Raw genomic sequence first — 13,689 nt, forward strand, 5'->3', positions numbered from 1 at the left:
ACAGTCTAAGGAAGAACTGGTGTCTCCAGCCTCCAGGAAACAGTTCCAGGCTGAGCAGGAAGCAGATGACAGCCTTCAGAAAACTTGGGTGGCGGCACGGAGCACCTCACCGCCTCTCAGCTCTTCTAACCGATCCCGGTTTGTTATAGAACAAGGGCTTTTATACAAGGAGACTCTTTCTGGTGGACACCAGGAAGACTGGCATCCTCAAAGACAGTTGGTAGTTCCAACTAAGTAGTTGGAAAAGCTCTTGAGCTTAGCCCACGATCATTCCAGTAGCCATGCTGGGGTGAACAGAACCAAGGACCGGTTGGGGAAGTCCTTCCACTGGGAGGGGATGGGCAAGAATGTTGCCAAGTATGTCCGGTCTTGTGAGGTATGCCAAAGGGTGGGAAAGCCCCAGGACCAGGTCAAGGCCCCTCTCCAGCCACTCCCCATAATTGAGGTCCCATTTCAGCAAGTAGCTGTGGATATTCTGGGTCCTTTCCCAAAAAAGACACCCAGAGGAAAGCAGTACGTACTGACTTTAGTGGACTTTGCTACCCGATGGCCGGAAGCAGTAGCTCTAAGCAACACCAGGGCTAAAACTGTGTGCTAGGCCCTAACAGACATTTTTGCCAGGGTAGCTTGGCCCTCCAACATCCTTACAGATTCAGGAACTACTTTCCTGCCAGGGACCATGAAAAACCTGGTGGGAAGCTCATGGGGTGAATCACTTGGTTGCCACCCCCTACCACCATCAAACCAATGGCCTGGTGGAAAGGTTTAATGGAACTTTGGGGGCCATGATACGAAAATTCATCAACGAATACTCCAATGACTGGGATCTAGTGTTGCAGCAGTTGCTCTTTGCCTACAGGGCTGTCCCACATCCCAGTTTAGGGTTTTCACCGTTTGAGCTTGTGTATGGTCATGAGGTTAAGGGGCCATTACAGCTGGTGAAGCAGCAATGGGAGGGGTTTATGCCTTCTCCAGGAAGTAACATTCTGGACTTTGTAAGCAACCTACAAAGCACCCTCCGACACTCTTTAACCCTTGCTAGAGAGAACCTAAAGGATGCAACCAAAAAGAGTAAAAGGCCTGGTATGATAGACATACCAGAGGGCGTCCCTTCAAGGTAGGAGACCAGGTTATGGTCTTAAAGGCCCATAAGATGGAAGCATCATGGGAAGGGCCATTCACGGTCCAAGAGCGCCTGGGAACTGTGAACTACCACGTAGCATTTCCCAATTCCTCACTAAAGCCCAGAGTGTACCATGTTAATTCTCTCAAGCCGTTCTATTCCAGAGACTTACAGGTTTGTCAGTTTACAGTCCAGGGAGATGATGCTGAGTGGCCTGACGGTGTCTACTACGAAAAAAAAAGTAACGGTGGCGTGGAAGAGGTGACCCTCTCCACAACCTTGCAACGTTTGCAGCGGCAACAGATCAAGGAGCTGTGCACTAGCTTTGGCACATTGTTCTCAGCCACCCCAGGATGGACTGAACGGGCATACCACTCCATTGACACAGGTAATGCTCACCCAATTAGAACCCCACCCTACCGGGTGTCTCCTCATGCCCAAGCTGCTATGGAACGGGAGATCCAGAACATGCTACAGATGGGTATAATCCACTCATCTACCAGTGCATGGGCATCTCCAGTGGTTCTGGTACCCAAACCAGATGGGGAAATACGCTTTTGCGTGGACTACCGTAAGCTAAATGCGGTAACTCGTCCAGACAACTATCCAATGTCACACACCGATGAGCTATTGGAGAAGTTGGGACGTGCCCAGTTCATCTCTACAATAGACTTAGCCAAGGGGTACTGGCAAGTACCGCTAGATGAACCTGCCAAGGAGAGGTCAGCATTCGTCACCCATGCGGGGGTGTATGAATTTAATGTCCTTCCTTTTGGGCTGCGAAATGCACCCGCCACCTTCCAAAGACTGGTGGATGGTCTCCTAGCAGGATTGGGAGAATATGTGTTGTACAGACAAACCCACACAGGATCGTTTTAGGGGTCAAGACAAAGGATGCCACATTTATTATTGATCTATAACTACTAACAAATACCTCAATGCTTATACATATACACTCACACACACACTCACACCCCAAATGTTTTGCAGCGCTGGATAGTTACTAGTCCTGATTGTAGCTTGAGTTCATGGCTTGAGTTCACAGCTTGGGATCGTGGCTCGTGGCAGCTAGCTGGCCAAGAAAGCTGAGCACGAGGAGGAGCTGGGTCTCTGTCGGGCGTGCACTGATGCCCCTTGATGTTGATAGCAGAACATTACCCAAAGTCTCTCATCTCACCCTTCCTTTTTATAGGCTTTCAGTTTGGATTCAAAGTCTATAGGTCTTGCTGTGTCACGTCACCTCTGGGTTTGGTGTTGGATCACCCGTCAATTGCAGGCGTGACTTTCAGCCTCGGACCTGGCTTTGATTTTCCTTTTGTTGTTTCTTTTGTCCTTTTCTTTTTAGGGTGGATGCTTCTTGCTTTGCTTAGGGCTGTTGTCTAGGTCTTCAGCCGTTGGTATTTGATCTTTATCTCATCAGGATGGGCTTGGCCCTGGAGGTTGATTCTATCACCCATACATACCTCATTCACACATTTAAACTAGACTAATAATATTACAGCAGGGCTTGCAAAAATGGGGGCTGCAGCACAAGCCTTCCACAAAATGGAGTAAGTATTTTTAAATGGGTTTTGAATTACAATAGTGCACAGAAGTTATAATGTAGGCAAAATGGCAATTGTAATGAAATGGTGAACAGAAGTTACAATGATACAGTGAATAACTAAAAACAATTTCATTCACATCAGTTCTACATATACAGTTGCCTACCTCGATGATGTGGCCATTTTTTCTGATTCATGGCCTGAACACCTGGAAAAGGTCTTTGAGCGCATCAGGCAGGCAGGACTAACTGTTAAGGCCAAAAAGTGTCAAATAGGCCAAAACAGAGTGACTTACCTGGGACAGCAGGTGGGTCAAGGAACGATAAATCCCCTACAGGCCAAGGTGGATGCTATCCAAAAGTGGCCTGTCCCAAGGTCAAAGAAACAGGTCCAATCCTTCTTAGGCTTGGCCGGATACTACAGGCGATTTGTACCACACTGCAGCCAAATCGCTGCCCCACTGACCGACCTGACCAAAAAGACCCAGCCAAATGCAGTTAAGTGGACTGATGAGTGTCAAAAGGCCTTTACCCAACTTAAGGCAACGCTCATGTCTGACCCTGTGCTCAGGGCCCCAGACTTTGACAACCCATTCCTAGTAACCACGGATGCATCTGTGCCTGGTGTGGGAGCAGTTTTAATGCAGGAAGGACCGGATCAAGAATTTAATCCTGTCATGTTTCTCAGCAAGAAACTGTCTGACAGGGAAAGCCACTGGTCAGTCAGTGAAAAAAAAAAAGCTACTCCATTGTGTACGCCCTGGAAAAGCTACACCCATACGTCTGGGGACAGCAGTTCCAGCTACACACCGACCATGCTGCACTAAAGTGGCTTCATACTGCCAAGGGGAACAACAAAAAACTTCTTCGATGAAATTTAGCTCTCCAAAATTTTAATTTTAAAAATCAACACATTTCAGGGGCTTCTAACAAAGTAGCTGATGCACTCTCCCGTGAGAGTTTCCCAGAATCAACTGGTTAAAAAATTGTCCTTAAAATGTGGAAAGTCTTGTAGTTTACATAATTAGTAGGGTATGTCAAGGTGAATGTGTTTATTAATCTGTTTATTCTAAAGTTCTAGGAAGAAATCACCGCCTGTGTGGTTCCACACTGTCTGAGATTTGGCGGCGGGGGGGGGGGGGTCATAAACAGATGGTTAAGGGTTAATGTCTCTTTTACCTGTAAAGGGTTAAGAAGCTCAGTGAACCTGGGTGACACCTGACCAGAGGACCAATCGGGGGACAAGATACTTTCAAATCTTGGTGGAGGAAGTCTTTGTTTGTGCTTTTTGGGTTGTTTTTTGTTCTCTCTTGGAGTTAAGGGGGCCAGACATGCAACCAGGTTTCTCTAATCTTTCTGAAACAGTCTCTCATGTTCAAAAATAGTAAGTACTAGATAGAAGGCGGATTAATCTTTGTTTGTTTTCTTTATTTGCAAATGTGTATTTTGCTGGAAGGATATTTTACCTCTGTTTACTATAACTTGTATCTTAGGCTAGGGGGGAGGGATTCCCTCTAGTCTATATAAGCTGAAGACCCTGTATACATTTTCCATCTTGGTTTTACAGAGATAATGTTTATTTTTTCTTTCTTTAATTAAAAGCTTTCTTTTTTTAGAACCTGATTGATTTTTTTTCTTGTGTAAAACTCAAGGGGATTGGGTCTGAACTCGCCAGGAAGTGGTGAGGGGAGAGAAGAGGGAGGAAGGTTAATTCCTCTCTGTTTTAGGATCCAAGGAGTTTGGATCACAGTGATCTCTCAGGGAAAGTCTGGGAGGGGGAGAGAAGGGGGGGGAAAGGTTAATTCCTCTCTGTTTTAAGACCCAAGGGATTTGAGTCTTGGGTTCCCCAGGGAAGGTTTTTTGGGGGACAGAAAGTGTACCAAAACACTATATTTTTGATTGGTGACAGTGTTATCAGATCTAAGCTAGGAATTAAGCTTAGAGGGGTACATGCAGGTCCCCACTTTCTGGTCGCTAAAGTTCAAAGTGGGAATAATACCTTGACATGGGTGCTGAGATTTCTGTGGTCAAGAGGGACCTGATCCAGGAGAAGGGTTTGTTGCCAGATAAAATGGAAGAATTAGAGCTGGTGGGAGGTTACAAACAGGGCCGGCTTTAGGCCTATTCCACCAATTCCCTTGAATCAGGCCCCGTGCCCAGTGAGAATCGCTTCCCTGGCTAGAGGCACCTTTTTCATTTTTACTCACCTGGCGGCGCTCCGGTTCTTCGGCGGTGGGTCCTTCACTCGCTCCGGGATTTCGACGGCACTGAAGGACCCGCTGCCGAAGACTCGGAGCACCACCCAATGAGTACAAGCCCCATGTGTTGTTTTTTTTACATGTGTGTCTGTCATAACTCTAGTCCCAGATTTGGACCTTAGTGTCCAAAATATGGGGGTTAGCATGAAAACCTCCAAGCTTAGTTACCAGCTTGGACCTGGTACTTGCTGCCACCACCCAAAAAATTAGAGTGTTTTGGGGCACTCTGGTCCCCCTGAAAAACCTTCCCTGGGGACCCCAAGACCCAGATCCCTTGAGTTTCACAACAAAGGGAAATAATCCTTTTTCCCTTCCCCCCTCCAGGTGCTCCGGGAGAGATACACAGACACAAGCTCTGTGAAACTACACAGAGTGACTCCCCCTCTCTGTTCCCAATCCTGGAAACAAAAAGCACTTTCCTCTTCACCCAGAGGAAATGCAAAATCAGGCTAGCAAATCCAACACACACAGATCTCCCCCTGACTTCTTCCTCCCACCAATTCCCTGGTGAGTACAGACTCAATTTCCCTGAAGTAAAGAAAAACTCCAACAGGTCTTAAAAGAAAGCTTTATATAAAAAAGAAAGAAAAATACATACAAATGGTCTCTCTGTATTAAGGTGACAAAATACAGGGTCGATTGCTTAAAAGAATATGAATAAACAGCCTTATTCAAAAAGAATACAAATCAAAGCACTCCAGCACTTATATTCATGCAAATACCAAAGAAAAGAAACCATATAACTTACTGTCTGATCTCTTTGTCCTTACACTTAGAAACAGAAGACTAGAAAACAGAACTACTTCTCCAAAGCTCAGAGAAAGCAGGCAGACAGACAAAAGACTCAGACACAAACTTCCCTCCACTCAGAGTTGAAAAAAATCCGGTTTCCTGATTGGTCCTCTGGTTAGGTGCTTCAGGTGAAAGAGACATTAACCCTTAGCTATCTGTTTATGACAGTGTCATAAACAGATAAGAAAAGTTAATAGCACAGAAGTACTTTATATCTCTTTGACTATAAAGGGTTAACAAGTTCAGTAAGCCTGGCTGCACCTGACCAGAGGACCAATCAGGGGACAGGATACTTTCAAATCTTGAGGGAGGGAAGTTTTGTGCTGTGCTCTTAGTTTTTGGTTGTTGTTCACTCTGGGGGCTCAGAGGGACCAGACGTGCAACCAGGTTTCTCTCCAATCTCTCCAATTCAGGCTCTTATAGATTCAGACTAGTGAGTACTAGGTAGATAAAGCGAGTTAGGCTTATGGTTGTTTTCGTTATTTGCAAATGTGTGTTTGGCTGGAAGGAGTTCAAATTTGTATTTTGCTGAAAGGATTTTAATTTGTACTTGTATACTTAGGCTGGGAGGGTATTCCCAGTGTCTATAGCTGAAAGACCCTGTACCTATTCCATTTTAAATTTACAAGATCATTTTTACTGTTTTCCTCTCTTTAATTAAAAGTTTCTTGTTTAAGAACCTGATTGTTTTTTATTCTGGTGAGACCCCAGGGGACGGGGTCTGGATCCACCAGGGAATTGGTGGAGAGAAAGGCTAATTTCTCTCTGTGTTAGGATCACTTTCTCTCTCAGGAAGAGTCTGGGAGGGGGAGAGAGAAGGAGGGGGGAAGGTGAATTGTCCTCTGTGTTTTAAGATTCAAGGAGTTTGAATCACAGTGATCTTCCAGGGTAACCCAGGGAGGGGAAGTCTGGGAGAGGCAACGGTGAGGGAAAGGGTTTACTTTCCTTGTGTTAAGATCCAGAGGGACTGGGTCTTGGGGGATCCCTGGGCAAGGTTTTGGGGGGACCAGAGTGTGCCAGGCACTGGAATTCCTGGTTGGTGGCAGCGCTACAGGTCCTAAGCTGGTAATTGAGCTTAGAGGAATTCATGCTGGTACCCCATCTTTTGGATGCTAAGGTTCAGAGTGGGGAATTATACCATGACAGTGTGTGTTTGTTTTTTTGTTTTTTTAGTCATCCCTGCCAGGGCCCCATCAAAACTGTTTGAATTGGGCCCCACACTTCCTAAAGCCGGCCTTGGTTACAAAGTCCTTGCACCTTTAGCTAAGGTAAGATGGAAAGTGAGGGTCTGCAGGCTGAGCTGACTGTTGCAACAGTGGCACACAATTTTGCACCACTTCTACTAGGGAATGATTTCTTTGATGTGGCAGAATCTGTCCCAGGGCTGGTTAGCAGTGAGCAGGAATCTTGTGCTGAGAGCCCCAGGGGAGCGTGGGTGGGTGCGTGTGTGAAGTCACAGGGACTGCTGGGGGAATAGGAGGCAGTTTCTTAGATTCCTCTGCAGCAGTAAAGGATGCAGCTTTGGGGCAGGGATGGCTGTAGCCAGTTCCTGTAGCCTGGGGGCTCCAGGCAAGTCCCAGAGGGAGGGGCTGGATGTGCCACCCCAGCTGCTGACTGCCAGGAAGTCGCAGGTCAGCAGGGGGCAGGGCCTGCCCTGGGGTGCACAGAGGGGTGTGTGCCAAAGGTGGAAGTTGGGGTCCTGGGGACTGCTGTGGTGGGAACAGACCCCAAGGACTCTGTAGCCGGAAGCAAACCCAACCTGAGTGAAAAGGGGGGGATTTTGCTGGCCAGGGAAGGGTCTCTCATAGCTGGTAGTTGTGAGCCCACAGCTGAAGCAGGGTCACCTTCCCTTTTGAGGGACACAGGAGAGTCTGACCCACAGGGGAGCCCAGAGAGGGAAGGGGGTGAGGGCGGAGAGTCTGCCCACCTTTTGTGGGAAGGGACTCTCCCAGGAGCAAGGTGAAAAGTCTGCATTGGGGGGCTGTCCATCCAGCTGACCTGTTGGGAACAAAAAGTGGGGGGTTCAAGGGGTCCAGAGCACCCCAGTGATAGAGAAAACTCTCTCCAAGACGGGGGGAGGGATCTCTGCATGGGTGGAACTTAACAAGGGAGTGGGGTCCAGCCCTGAGAAATGGCAGAGGGAGGGGCCGAGGGCAGGCGTGGTTGCAGCCCACCCCTTCCTGGCCAGAGCCCCAAGCACAGGCCTGAATTAGAAGCCTTCCCCACAGAGGCAGAAGAATCTACATCAGAGTGTGTACCAAGGGCCCCAGAGACCTGGGAAAATGCAATCGACACTAAACAAGTCAGACTGAGTGACTGAAGCCTGTCCAGTGTAGACCTGCTGTTACTCTTGTGTCTTTTGCTAATTCGCCTATGAGTCAAAAGTTGATACTGGTGCGAAACCCTTTAAAGAGGTGGGACATACCTGAGTTGTGGAAGAAACTGTTGTACCTGCTAGGGATGGTGACAGGAGAGCCCCACCAGCATGTTACTTGTCGGCCTATACCTGTAAACCGACTGGGAGTGTGGCACAGCAGCAAAAGCATAACAGGCCCATTCTGCTGTGTAGAAAGGGAAACTGAGGCACACTGCCTCATGGCATGGCTGGCTAAATGCCAAGACAGCTCCACTTTAACAGCTATTGCTGTCGGCATTCTGTTAGCAGTGCTACACCCCAAGCTGTCTTTAGGCACTCGGGGACCAGAAATGCCAAGACTTGCTAGAACACTTATGAATGACGTAATATGGTTTAAAGGAATTGAACGGTAGTGTGACCAAAGACAAACGAGGATTTTACATGTACTGCTGTGATGGAGTGGGGACTGTCTGTGGGGGATGGGAGAGCTGGGGGTGACTTTAGGTGAGGGACAGGTGCTCAGCCTGTAACCTGCGCTAGGCAAGGAGGAGGGGTGTCAGCACCTTGGCCTGGGAAGCTGGACAAAGGAAGGGGCCGGCTGGAGGGAGTTGGGTGAGTTCCGTTTCGGTTTGGGGCTCGGTGGTTGGAATTCAGGGAATCCCAAGCTGGGATCTAAGCTCCCTGCCCCCCAGAAGGACTCGATTGAGGGGTCCTGGCTGTGCCTCCAAGCTCTGCTGTAACCTGCATTCCTGTTGTCCAATAAACCTTCTGTTTTCCTGGCTGGCGGAGAGTCACTGTGAGTCCCAGGAAGAGGGGTGCAGGGCCAGACTCCCCCACACTCCGTGACAACTGGTGACAGAGGTGGGATATACTGCATCCCATGGACGGCGCTTCCTGCAGTAAGTGACTGGGGAGCAGTAAAACGAAGGGGTGATTAACCCCGGGGAGTGTGTGCCCAGTGAGAAGGACTTTGCAGTAACCGGGTCCCCCGGGGGATTGCAGTGAGCGGTCCCAGGGGCGGAGGAGTCTGCAGCTCAACCCTGGCAGAGAGGTGGTGACCTCAAGAAGGGCTGGTGCACTGGGGGGTCCCCCTGGAAACCGTGGGGAGCGGCGAGCACCCCGGCCTGTGAGTGGCCAGCAGGAAGAGGTTTGCCAAGTGCTGTAAGTGCGACCTGCTGGAGCTGTGGAAGCAGAGGGGGCTGCACAGAGGGAGGCTCACCAAGGACCAGCTGATTGCCCAGTTGGAGGAGGGAGATCGCTTGAATGAAGGGAGCCCTGTCTCTGGGGGAAGCAGCCGGGCAGATGCAGCGCAGGCACCAGTGTCTGTCCCCGCTGTGTGGTGCCCATCCGACTTGAGGCTGTGGTTGAGGGACCAAAAGCCAGAGAACCTGCGACATGCAGGGCAGCTGGGTGATGACTTTGTGAAGAGCCAGTCGGGGGTGCCAGGGAGGAGTCCCAAAGGAACAGGCCCACCATGATGCAGAGAGAGAGTCACCCTGGGACCTCCCAAAAGGGGAATATAGAGAACCCCCTCCCAAGGGGAACATCTGGCATCAGGGCCAATCAACCAGCTCGAGGGGACCCATGGGACATGGGCTGCTATCACTATGGCCAGAGAGGCCACGTATGGTCCCAGTGCCCCTAACTCAAAGACAGACTGAGCAGACTGAACCCACAGAGGGTTAACTGGGTAGAGACCCAGCCGGATGAGGGGCAGGCTTCCCAGGCAAGGGGGGCTGGCAGCTTATCAACTGCGCAGGAGGGAGGAGGGTCCCAGGCCAGCTGCTCTGGGGGGCTGGATGCTCCGGACACCAGGTTCTCCATTTACAGGGTGGAAGTGGGGCTGTCCCTGTAGAGCGAGTGCCTTGTTCCCCCGGAGGTGAATGGGAGGAGGGTCAATGGATACTGGGACACGGGTGCTGAGGTGACGCTGGCCCTGCCCAAGGTGGTAGCTTCAGATCAGATGATGCCCAACACCTACCTGACCCTGACGGGGGTGGGCGGGACCCCATTCAAGGTGCCCATGGCGAGGTACACCTGAAGTGGGGGGCTAAGGAGGGCTCCAAGGTTGTGGGGGTGCACTCGCATTTGCCCACTGAAGTGTTAATGCGGGGGGGCCTGGAGGACTGGCCAAGCAACCCCCAGGGTGCCCTGGTTGTGACCCATAGCCAGAGCCAGCGAGGGGCACTGCGCCCTGACAACGGGGAAGGTACCTTGCCCGAGGCGCAGGACCCTAACCCAGAGGGGAGGGAACGCCCAGGGACACGGCTCAGGGAGGCTGCAGCTTCAGACCCAGCCGGTGAGAGAGAGCAGGTCCCCATCCCTGTCCCAGCTGCTGAGTTCCCGCCCGAGGTGCAGAAAGATCCCTCCTTGCGGAAGATAAGGGACGTGGTCGACCTCAGTGCGGTACAGACCATGGGGGAGGTTGCTGGAAATGGTTCCTGTGGGAGAAGGGGTTCCTGTACCGAGAAGGGGCTCATGGAGTCAGGGGGGATCATGTAAGGGGATTGTTGCCCCCTTACTAACATTCAGTGGGGGTGTCTGGTTGCTAGCTCCCAGCACTTAAAAGGGAGGGGTCGATGGGAAATCAGGACCCTGAGACTGACAGTTCCCAGGAACAATGGCGAGAGGCCAATGCTCCAAGTCAGCCTAATTGACAGGGCAGGCAGGCTAATCAAGGAGTCAGGAGGCCAGGGAGGGTCCCGTCCTCCCTGTGATCTGGAATTGCCTGGGTCAGACGGAGTGGGGCCGAGCTAAGGAGAGAGCAGGGGCCCGAGCTAAGCTGCTGGGAGCAGAGCTGCAGCCCAAAAAGCCAGAGCACAGCCCAGAGAGAGAGACCTGCCTTGGGAGGGGAGCTACAGCGACCAGAGCCAGAGGGGCCAGACAAGCAGCCCAGGGAGCAGGTCAGAGCTGGGAGCAGAGTCACAGAAGCAGCCTGCAGAGCAGACCTGCCCTGGGAGCAGAGCTGGAGCAACTGGAGCCAGGGAGGCCAGAGAAGCAGTCCAGGGAGCTGGAGGCAGAGCAGCAGCAGCAGCCATGCTGAAGCAGAGTGGAGCTGGGGCTGGAGCAGTCCGGAGCTGGGTGTGGGGAGCAGCTGGGGAGAGCGAGGGGGACCCTGGGCAGTGGGCCCAGCACAGGGAGACGCCTCAGCCAAGAGGCTCTGCAGGCCAGACATGGAGGGGGATCATAACCCTGACAGGGTGGGGGTGAGCTGGGGAGAAGGGTCCTGCCACCCAGAGCCTGAGAGAGCGTGTGGCCACCGCCACAGCAAGTGTCCAAGCCGCAGCGTCCCTGCAGCACAGCCAGGGCCTGAGGAACAGACTGTGAAGTGCCCTGATGTCCAGAGACACTGTTTGTGATGGTCCCTGCCACAGAGCAGGGGGATGTGTTTTCCTTTAACCTTTCCCATTTTTCCTTATTCTTTTTTAAAATTAATTGTTAATTAAAGAACTTGTATTTGCTTTAAATTATATGACGTGATCAGCGGGTCAGGGAGGTGCACAGTGCAAAGAGAGTATCCCAGAGTGGGGACACCCTAGCCCTTGTCCTGGGTGACCACAGCAGGGTTGGGGGTTGAGCCCCCCAGGAATCCTGGGCCCAGCCTTGTCGGGGTTACGAGGACTCTGCCAGACAGGAGAGTGGAAGGGGAGTCTCGAGGGCAGGGAGGCCTCTGGGGAAAGGAAGTGGGAGCGAGGACTCAGATCCTTTTGCCAGCCCACTTCACCGGGGTAGCGCAGAAGCCAGGAGAGTTCCCCACAATAGCGGGCCCATTCCCCCGCTTACAATCAGGAGGCAGCTGGTGGTACCCCGGAAGTATCGCCACCAACTGCTGGGCTGGGCCCATGACATCCCCCTCTCAGGGCACCAGGGAATCCAGCGCACCAGGCCAATGCCCCCTCCCTGCGGGCCCTGGGCTTTAGGGGGCTGTGGGGCCTTTTCTCACAGAAAGAGCCTTACGCAGTGATACCCGTCCCCTGGATTTACTGCCGGGTACCAAACAGGCTACACATGCTGCACGTGCGTGGGACTCCCCCGGTGTGGGCGTCTGGGTGCTGGGACGGCCCCCCCGCTGGTGTGGGTGTCTGGGTGCTGAGACGGGCCCCCCTGACCCTGGTGTGGGTGTCTGGGCACTGGGATAGGCCCCGCCCCACCCCGGTGTGGGCATCTGGGCGCTGGGACGGGACCCTCCCTCCCCCAGTGCGGGCGTCTGGGTGCTGAGATGGGCCCCCCTGACCCTGGTGTGGGTGTCTGGGCACTGGGATAGGCCCCGCCCCACCCCAGTGTGGGCATCTGGGCACTGGGACGGGACCCTCCCTCCCCCAGTGCGGGCGTCTGGGTGCTGAGACGGGCCCCCCTGACCCTGGTGTGGGCGTCTGGGTGCTGGGACGGCTCGCCCCCCCCGGGTGGGGGCCTGGGTACTGAGACGGGCCCCTCTGACCCTGGTGTGGGTGTCTGGGCACTGGGATGGGCCCGACCCCACCCCGGTGTGGGCGTCTGGGTGCTGGGACGGGACCCTCCCTCCAGTGCGGGCATCTGGGTGCTGAGACGGGCCCCCCTGACCCTGGTGTGGGTGTCTGGGCGCTGGGATGGGCCCCACCCCACGCCGGTGTGGGCATCTGGGCGCTGGGATGGGACCCTCCCTCCCTCCCCCAGTGCGGGCGTCTGGGTGCTGGGACGGGCCCCCCCGACCCTGGTGTGGGCGTCTGGGTGCTGGGACGGGACCCTCCCCCCCCCCGGTGTGGGGGTCTGGGTGCTGGGAGGGCCCCCCCCCCGGTGTGGGCGTCTGGGCGCTGGGACAGGCCCCCTGCCCAGCCAGCCGGAGCCCTCACCTCCTCCTGTACCCCAACCCCCCTGCTCCAGTGAGTGACTGTGGGGAGAGTGAGCGAGGGAGGGAGGGGGACGGAGTAACAGGGGTGGGGCCTCAGGAAAGGGGCGGAGCAGGGGCGGAGTCTCAGGTAAGAGGTGGGGCCTCAGGGAAGGGGTGGGGCAAGAGTGTTTGGTTTTGTGCCATTAGAAAGCTGGCGACCCTAAACCAGTCCTGTAGCTTGGTCAGAACCGGATCCCAGGACCGATTTTATTGCCCCAGGGGGTCAGGCTGCAAGGGAGCTGTGGAGCTGGGCTCAGCCCGGGGAGGGGTGTCCCGGGGCATCTGCTCCCAGCTGCTGAGGATGAGAGGGGGCTGTTCCCTGGAGCAGGGTTCTCACCTTTTCCTTCTGAGCCCCCCTCCCCATGCTGTAAGTACGCCCCCGTGCCGCAGCAACCGGTTTTTGGCTGGTGTTGGCGGGGGAAGGGGGCAAGCTGGGCTGCCCAGGGCCCCACGCCACAGGGGCCCCGTCAAGCTCCCTTACTCAGGCTGCTGCTTCAGCCCTGGGGGTGGGGCCTGGGGCTGCAGTCCTGCATGGCGGGACTTGGGGTGTCTGCCCTGGACTTCAGCGAGTCTAATGCCAGACCTGCTCGCAGCCCCCAGGCACCCCTGGACGAGACCCACTGCCCTAGAGGCTGCTGCCTGTGCACCATTAACCCTTCCCTGGTGTGATGAACCGGGGGGTCTTGGTTTTGTCACTGCTTTGCACGTGGGGAGGGGGGAACTCAGTGTCCCCGGTGTTACTGGTTTAAC

The sequence above is a fragment of the Gopherus evgoodei genome, unplaced genomic scaffold (assembly GCF_007399415.2).
Source record: "Gopherus evgoodei ecotype Sinaloan lineage unplaced genomic scaffold, rGopEvg1_v1.p scaffold_49_arrow_ctg1, whole genome shotgun sequence".
NCBI lineage: Eukaryota > Metazoa > Chordata > Testudines > Testudinidae > Gopherus > Gopherus evgoodei.